The sequence below is a fragment of the Callospermophilus lateralis genome, chromosome 3 (genome assembly GCF_048772815.1).
Source record: "Callospermophilus lateralis isolate mCalLat2 chromosome 3, mCalLat2.hap1, whole genome shotgun sequence".
NCBI lineage: Eukaryota > Metazoa > Chordata > Mammalia > Rodentia > Sciuridae > Callospermophilus > Callospermophilus lateralis.
In genome coordinates this window covers 194,350,600-194,359,697 of record NC_135307.1, presented here as the reverse complement: position 1 = coordinate 194,359,697, position 9,098 = coordinate 194,350,600, and positions in this window count along the sequence as shown.

The following is a 9,098-nucleotide window of genomic DNA, read 5'->3' as shown; positions in this document are numbered from 1 at the left end:
TGCTTTTGGAGTTTAGATTTTGTCTAAGTAGGAAAGCATGACAGAGGAAGGCAGCCCTCTGTTTCCTGACTGCCGGGTGCTGAACTGCTCTCCTCCGTCGTGCCCTCCTGCCAGGATTCTGCCAAGGCTCTGCTCATCCTGGGCCCAGAGCTATGGAATCAACCGTGTCTCAACTGAGAACTTGTAAAACTGTGAGCCCCAAGTAAACTTTTCTTCCTCTACATTGTTCTTGTCAGTTTTTTCAGTCGCAGCAACAAAAAAGCTGACTGAAACACCAGCTGAGAAGGGCGTCCACCTGAGGGGGCGGTATTTGAGGAGTCCATCCACCTGTGGGACATGACCTGGAGTGGGAGGTTTGAACCCCTGCAGGGGGAAGAGGGAAATCCCACCTAGGAGGAGCCTGGCATGTGGCGGAGCCAGAGCCCAAACCTGAAGAAGATATCCCGGCCTGGAGATCAGGACTCACTTGAGGGAGCAGGGCTTCCACGCAGTGTGGGCGTCCTAATATAAGACACTGGGGTATGGTCACTGGGAGAAGGGGTTTATCAAATAATTAAATATCAAGGATAATAGAAGTTAGTTTGTCTGAGATTTGCTACAAATATGCAAAGGGAGAAATCAGAATAGAGATAATAGTGTAAAGCCATGGCTTCCAACATACAGACAGATATATATCGTAGATATACTTGCTGAATTACACGTTCTGTATGTGGACGTGCAACATCCAGACTCGGGGAGAAGGCAGGGTTAGTTTGCTGGTTTTGACCACCAGAAGGGACCAGGAAACGTCACTCCTAGACCATGAGCAGTTCAGTTCAAGACTGTGGCTTCTAAATAACATTCCCACTGAAAAGAGTCAGGACTCCTTGGGGGAAATGACTGACTATAGGGCTGGGCAGGAAGAGCCTAAAATGAGCTGGCAGTATCTTGTTGTGCTTATGACACAAGCCCGGACCTAATCAGGAGAAAAATATCAGAGAAACTCAGAGACTTGACAACTGACTGCAATACATGATCCTGCACTGGTCCTACCCCTACACCAGCTGTTACCGTGTAATGAACAAAACTTGAGTGGAAGATTTTAATATGTTTTAAAATATATTAATATATATTTTAAAATATAAGATTTCTCATAGTTGAATTGGGATAATATAAAAGAATTATTTGTTGGGAAATACACACTAAAAACTTGGGATGATCAGACACTGCTTTGGCAACTACCACTCAAATGGTTCAAGAAAACTTTTCTGAAAGTTTGCTACTATTCCAAACTTAAAAAAAAAAAAGGTAAAGGGTCATGACCAAGCTACTTTATGGACGTATTCTGAGGAGTAAAGGAGTTCATGCCTCTAAAATGCTGGGTATAACATCTACCACAGAAGAAGTGTTTATTTGCTAATTTTAACTATGGAAAGTTGTTTTTTCCTCCAGAGGTTCATATGTATTTAATTTTATTCCCCACATGTTTTGTTACTATTTTAATGTTCAAATTTTAAACTACGAAATTTGATTTGGGTTGGCTCTGGTGTATAGGCTAGGGGTTTTCAACGTTGGCACTGTGACTTTTTCTGCCTGATAATTGTTTGTCGTGGAGGCTTGGACTGTGAATTATAGAATGCTCAGCAGCACTCCCGGCTTCTGGTCACTAGACAACGGTAGCACCCCTCCAGTGCAAAGACAAAAATGTCTTCCAGAATCGCCAAAATCACCCTAGGGGTGCTTTTGCGCCAGTGGAGAAGCACTGAGGTCGTGAAGAGACACCTCAGGGACAGACAAGCGGAGGAGGGGCAGGGGCGGTGGACACTCCGCTCCACTCTAAGTTTTCTGATTTATCACATTCAATACCTTCCCTTCTTTATTTCTTGCCTTACTTGAGATCTTCCAGCAGAAATGTCAAGGGTATTAGGAGAGGTGAAACATGGGGGAAATGCTGAGCTTTCTGTTGTAATCATATAAAAGTAATTTAATCTCCTACATCAAAAATCGATTCTCATATAATATTATCATTTTCTGATCAAAGTCTCAAAATTAAGGCAGAAGTTTCCATAATATATTGTCTAAAAATCCTTAAAATGGTAAAATTTTAAAAATACAAAAATTTAAAAAATATTTAAACTACAAAAATTCTCAGGAAGGATCAAATGTATTCTTTAGCTTATTGGGAAAAAGTGATAAATGAAAAATAGCAATTTTAGATGAACATTTCGGTAGATGCCTGCCTGATTTTAGGTGTCCTAAGGGGAGGCAGGAACAAATGGACAGATGTTAGGAAATATAAGGCAGGAGGATTAGGGCAAAGACAAAAATTTCTCCTAAACCGAGAAGTCCCAGAGTCTAAAGTCACTTATTTTGGCAGTCTCTCCGCTCCTCCCCTCCTTTCTTTCCTTTCCCACCACTTTCTGTTGGTGCTTACCTTACGGGTTAGTCAAGGTAGGTTAAATGCCATGGTAGCACAGTTCCCTTGGCCTCAGCCCTCTGCCAAAGTTCGCTTCTCGCTTATGTCAGTCAGAGGCAAACCTGTAAGCACCTATCAGTGGAGTCATTCGAAGGATCAAGCTCTACCTGTGACTTGACCACCCTCCCCCAGGTCTTCTTCAGTGAGCTAAAGAATAGGGAAAGACAGCCAGCATGGGAAGCTTTGCAAACCCTATATTTAAGTGCTCACATCGCCTGGTCACATGACTATAGCAAACTGCAAGGGGAGCTGGGAAATGTAGTTCATCTGTGGCCCAGGAAGAAGCATAGCGCTTTGGTGATGATGACTTCTAGAATCTCTGCCGTGTCCTCAGTGTAGTTCTGGGAAGAGAGTGTGCTCAGGCTGAAATGATAGGGACAGTTCACCAGCTGGCAATGCTTAGCCTCATGAATGAGGTTCTAATTGTGGAGCATTCAGAAGGAGCCTTGTCCTTGGTTACTGAGAACTCTTCAAAGTCCTTCAGATAGTCCCCATTTTCTCTCCATTGAGACAGTCTTGCCTTTGCTTGGCATAGAGCTCAGCAGCAAGACCTAAGCCAGTGACCAGCTCCTTTCCTCCTCTGCTGATGCATAGCATCATTGGGTGTCCCTTATCTCAGGTGTGGTCCATCTGCTCCCATCTTGGTTTGAGCACAAGGCCTGAAGTTTGGACATCCCTATGCTCTGATTGGCCATGTCCAACATATTCATCTCTCTTTCATCCCTGGAAATCACTGATATTTTCACTTTCCCCATAATTTTACCTTTTCTAGAGTTTTCATCTCACCCCAGTCCCAATGCCATCTATCAAGAATACAAGTAACAATAAATGTTGGTGAGGATGTGGGGAAAAGGGTATGCTCATACACCATTGGTGAGACTGCAAATTGGCACAACCACTCTGGAAAGCAGTATGGAGATTCCTCAAATTGGACCACCATTTGACCCAGTTATCCCACTCCTCAGCATACATCAAAGGATTTAAAATGAGCAGCCTCCAGTGCTGCAGCCACATCAACGTTTACAGCAGCACAATTCACAATAGCTGAGCTATGGAGTCAACCTAGGTGCCCTCTGACAGATGAGTAGAGAAGGAAATTGTGACATATATTGTGACATATAAAATAGCCATAAAGAAGAATAGCTTTATGACATTTGCCAGTAAATGGATGGATCTTGAGACTACCATGCTAACTGGAATAAGCCAATCCCCCCAAACCGAAGGTCAAATGTTCTCTGATATGTAGAAGCTGAACCACAACAAAAATGGGGAGGGGGAGAATAGAAATAGATTAGCCAAAGGAGAATGAAGGGAAGGGCGGGGGATAGGTATAGAAAAGACAGTAGGATAATTTTCCTATGTATGTATATGAAATACCTAAGTAAATCCACCATGTGTACACTCACAAGAATGGAGTCCAAATTGGAATAAGGTATATTCCATGCTTGTATAATTTTATCAAAATGGATTCTACTATCTTATATAATTAAAGAGAACCAACAAATTGTTTTCAGTGAAAAAACAAAAAAATTTTCTTGCTTTACCTTCTCTTCTCATGCATTCTTTGAAGCTCTTGCTTTGTGTGCAGAGCTGGTTTGCTGATCTATATCATTTTCCTTCTCTCTAAAGAATTCCTTTTGACATTTATTAAAGGCTGCACTACTGGCCACAAATTCCCTCATTTCTTTGCTTGAGAGCATCTTTATTTCTTCACTTTGGAGGGACAGTCTGTCAGGGTGCAGGGTCTTAGAGAATTTTTTTCTCTCAACACTTCATTCTCTTCTTGCTTTCATGGTTCCTGAGTGGTCAGGTGTATTTCTCATCTTTTATAATAAGATTTTTTTCCTATGGTTTCCTTCAGGATTTTTTTTCTTCATTTTTAATTTTTTTATAATTTGAAAATTGAAAGTTTGAGGTTCGGGGCGGGGGCTTCTCAAACCTTGTCCATGGATGTGTCTTCTCTGGAGTTGAGTTCAGAGACACCTAGAGGGATTTGCAATTCTCTTTTTAGAGGGGTTCCTGATCTCCTGCTCCCTCTGGCGTCTGACTGCTGCATCACAAGTTCTCTGCATGGGCACGACAGGGCAGCCAAGAAACTAGGGTATGTGAGGTCCTGGCAGGGCTCCAACATAGGTGACACAAACCGGCCCGAGCACCCCCGGGGGAAGCCTGGATGTTGGCAGGGCTTTTCAGTCTTCTCTCTTCAGGGAGGAGTGGGGGGTAGGTGGCACTTTCCCAGTGTGTGCCACACGGAGCCCTGAAATGATGGCAAGCGAGTGCCACAGACATGCCTTCCAGCCCCGATGTGTGGCTCCACGCTTGCCTGGGATACGGGAGCCTTTCAGCTGGTCCTGCATCTCTCAGAAATGGAATTGGGCCACGTGTTGGTTTTGAACTGGTGTCATGTGGGAGAAAGAAAATCCAGGGCTCCTTATCGAAACTTCTTGCTGAAGTTACTCTCTAAAGAGCAATTTAAGTTCAACTAAATTTAAAGTAAATACTAATAAAGAAGGGTTTTTAGAGTCTGGTTGTTTTATTTTCAGTGCGCTGAATATATTAAACTATTTATTCTGTTAGTGGATTGATGAAATAAATATTCAGGTGTTTAGGATTGAGTGTGATATAGATTTCTTTAGAGTTGTTAAATCCATCATGTCTCTTACATAATGGACACATCAAGTTTAAAAAATAAAACACCTTTACCTAGCTTAGCTTGTTTTCTGGTGCTGTTGACCTGCAAGAGAAAATTCTTTTGCATATACAGGTGAATGGTTTTCAATTTATGTATATAAGAAATTGAAGGCATTAAAGATATTTTATAGATTAAAAAAAGAAGGGCTTCTGCCCTTTGCTATTTGCTTTCTAATTGTCTTACATCTATTTTATTTCTTGATTCCATTACTGTCTTTTTTATGCATATCTAGTTTTTTCTAATATACCATTTTGATTCCCTTTTAGTTTACTTTTCTGTGTTTTAAAAATCATTTCTTAGGTATTAGCCAAGCCAAGCTGATGACCCTACATAATTATTCCACATTTTTTTTTTTTTTGGCACCAGGGATTGAACCCAGGAGTATTAACCACTGAGCTACATTCCCAGCCTTTTTTATATTTATTATTAGAGACAAGATCTCACTGAGTTGCTTCAGGACTGCTTAAGTTGCTGAGGCTGGGTTTGAATTTTCAATCCTCCTGCCTCAGCCTCCCAAGTCACTGGGATTACAGGTGTGCGCCACTGTGCCTGGCAGTATTCCACATTTGGAGACTGGCACCAGCTCCTAGACTGTCTAATTTTATACACAGGAAGAGGATCTACACCTGCATCATGGAACAATTGTTGCTGATGGTACAGGAGAACCCTAGAGGTTTATTCCATGAGAAAGCCTGAACCCCACAGTGCTATGGGGCAGCTGGGGAGCTGGAGGTCTATAAAAGAATTCTGATAACCCATCAGAACATGCTGTTACCCTGTTGTGCATAACTGTGGGGGCGAGAGGTGTGCGTTCTCAGTGTGCTCTGCTCTCCCCAGGCTCCGCTGGTTTCTCCGGCGGCCCTCCCTGGGGCATGTGGAGGGCTCTGGGCAGATGCTGTCATTGTCAGGCCTCCCGGGAGCGCAGGTCTTCACCACTCCCCTGCCCTTGGTGGCCATCTGGCTGCCCCAGAGCAGTGGGGCCTCCAAACTTCTCGATGACTCTGGGAGCAGCTCAGTGGCTTCTTGTGCCTTCTGGGTCTTCAGGTGGCGAGAATTGATCTTCCAGGCACATCTTGGGCTTTCTTCTCTTTAGTTTCCATTTCTTGTTTGGTCCCAGTGTAATTGCTGAACTCACACTGACTGGGCTGTTCGGGTCCCTTTCTGTTCCCTCCCATCTATAGGGGCAGAGGAGTTGGTGGCGACTGTGCGGCTGCGTCAGTCTCGCCTGCCAAGTGGAGTCAGGAGAGAGAACCAAGTCCTCCTCTAGTTATTCCTCTTTTCTTTTTAGTTGTTACGAATTGCATACCAGGAAATTCGCCATTTCAAAGTGTGCCGTTTAGCGGCTTCAAATATATCCACGAGGTTGTGCAGTCACACAGCCGTCTAGTCCAGGACATCTTCATCACCCTTAAAGGAAACTCTGTACTCCTTAGCAGTCACTGCCCTCCCTCTCCCCCACCCAGCCCCTGACCTACTTTCTGTCTGTACGAACTGGCTTCTTCTAGACTTCGGAAGACAGGGGGCTTTTGCATTGGCATCTTTTCCTTAGCATGTTTTAAGGTTCCTTCTGGGTATACCCATCAGCACCGCATTCCTTTTGATGACTTACTGTTCAATTTTATGGGTCGACCACATTTTAAGTCCATTTGTTGGGTTTGTTTCCACTTGGGGGCTACTATGAATGTAAGTTTTTATATGGAAGATGTCTTTTAATTCTTCTTGGTCTGTGCCCACGAGTGGCATTGCTCAGCCACGTGGTAACTCTATGCTTAATTTTTCTGAGTTTTTTTTCCCATGTGTTTACCTTAGTGGCTGCCCGTTGTCTGATCCTGCCCGCAAGGTACACGGTTCCAATTTCTCTACATCCACCAACATTTGTTACTGTTCACAGTGTTTTTTTAAAATCATACCATTCTAAGGGTGGTATTGATATGTATTTAATTTGCCTTTTCTTAATAACAAATGATATTGAGCCCCCTTTCATGTGTTTATTGTCCACTCATAGATCTTCATTGACAAAATGTCTATGCAAATACTTTGCCTATGGTGGGGGCTTTTAAATTTTCTGATTTGGGGTTTTGTTTGCTTGAAGAATTAATGGTGAAATCCAAGGCCTCACACATGCTCTGCAGGCCCTCCACCAAGCCTCGCCTCCAGCTCCTTGGTCTGGTTTCAAACCGGCTTGTTTCTTTTGTGGTTGAATTGCAAGAGTTCTTCATGTATTCTGGATACTAAGCCCTTATCAGATTTGTGTTTGAAAATATGGTTGCCTTTTCATCTTCTTGATAAGATCCTTTAACACATAAAGATTTTTGATTTTGAGGAATTAAAGTTTTCTTCTCCAGCTCCTTGAACTTTGAGTAGCCACGTCTAAAAACCCCTACCTAATCCAAGGCCATAAAAATTCATACACTGATTCTTTTCTAAGAGTTTTATAATTTTAGTTCTCATAGTTTTAGGTTACTGTTTTGCATTAAGAATTTCCTTAATGCATTTTGAGTTAACTTTTGTATATGGTATAAGTCCAAATTCACTCTTTTACTTGTGGCTACCCAGCTGTTGAAGACTATTCTTAATCCATTAATTATCTTGCATAATAATTAAAGTTAATTGTTAGAATTTATATTTCTTTACTTTTAATGGGAGACTATCTTGATATCTAGTTTACATTCTATAGCTTCCTTTTTAATTTTTAAATAAGTGTGGCTTCATTTATTTTAAGACTGAAGACAGTCGCCATAGGGAATACTAAATAGTACAGAATCATGCGACAGGTAATACCCCATACAAAATAACACAAAGGAAAATTAAAAAGGCATAAAATTAAAAAATTAAAGAACATAATGAAATGAGACAACAGCTTAAGAGATTTAGTTCATATTCTTGATATCCTTTTTATTTCTATGGATATCAGTATTGCTGTCTTGTATGATAGCTTTAGAGTTAAATCCCTTCCCCCAATATTTAAAATTATACATATTGGGCTGGGGATGTGGCTCAAGTGGTGACGCGCTCGCCTGGCATGCGTGCGGCCCGGGTTCGATCCTCAGTACCACATACAGACAAAGATGTTGTGTCCGCCAAATACTAAAAATAAATAAATATTAAAAATTCTCTCTCTCTCTCTCTCTCTCTCTCTCTCTCTCTCTCACACACACACTCTCTCTTTAAAAAAAATAAAAAATAAAATTATACATATTTATTATATAAATATTTTACAGTATTTTAAAAAGCTAGTTAAGAGCACCAAGAAGTAAATTAAAATTTAAAATCATCAGAGACTTAAAAATTCACCACATACGGACTGGGGATGTGGCTCAATGGTAGAGTGTTTGCTTAGCACGTGTGAGGCCCTGGGTTCGATCCTCAGTATCACATATAAATAAATAATATAATGATCTATTGACAATTTAAAAAAAAAACATAATTTTAATTGGAACAATTTTTTCTGTATCTGAATTTCCCCAACATTTTCTGTTCTTTTCAATAATCAACTCCTACACGATAGAAACATATTTCATATTTCGAGCATACTTAACATCTAATTTTTGCATGTGTAAAATTGATTTTCTTTCACTCAATTTCTTTCAATAATGTTCACACATTCTGGCCCATTTCCAAACCTTAATAAGGATTAACATATACATCTCTAATTTTATATTCTTAATGACTAATTTATTACCAGAAAGAAGAAATCCAAAGTTGCTTTCTTTGAGTTTACCTAATAGCTAATAAGTTTTCCACATCCCAAACAGGACAACCAAATATTTGGCTTAATATTCTGGACCTCAGTAGGAATAGTAATTGATTTAACTTAAGTGGCCCCCGATCCTATGATCTCTAGAAACTCAAGGGGTCACTTCATCTCTTGGGCAGTATGGGGCGAGGGAAGAGGCTGATGGTCAAACACACAGAAGAGAACATGTTACGCCTACTGTTAGGCTAACTAAA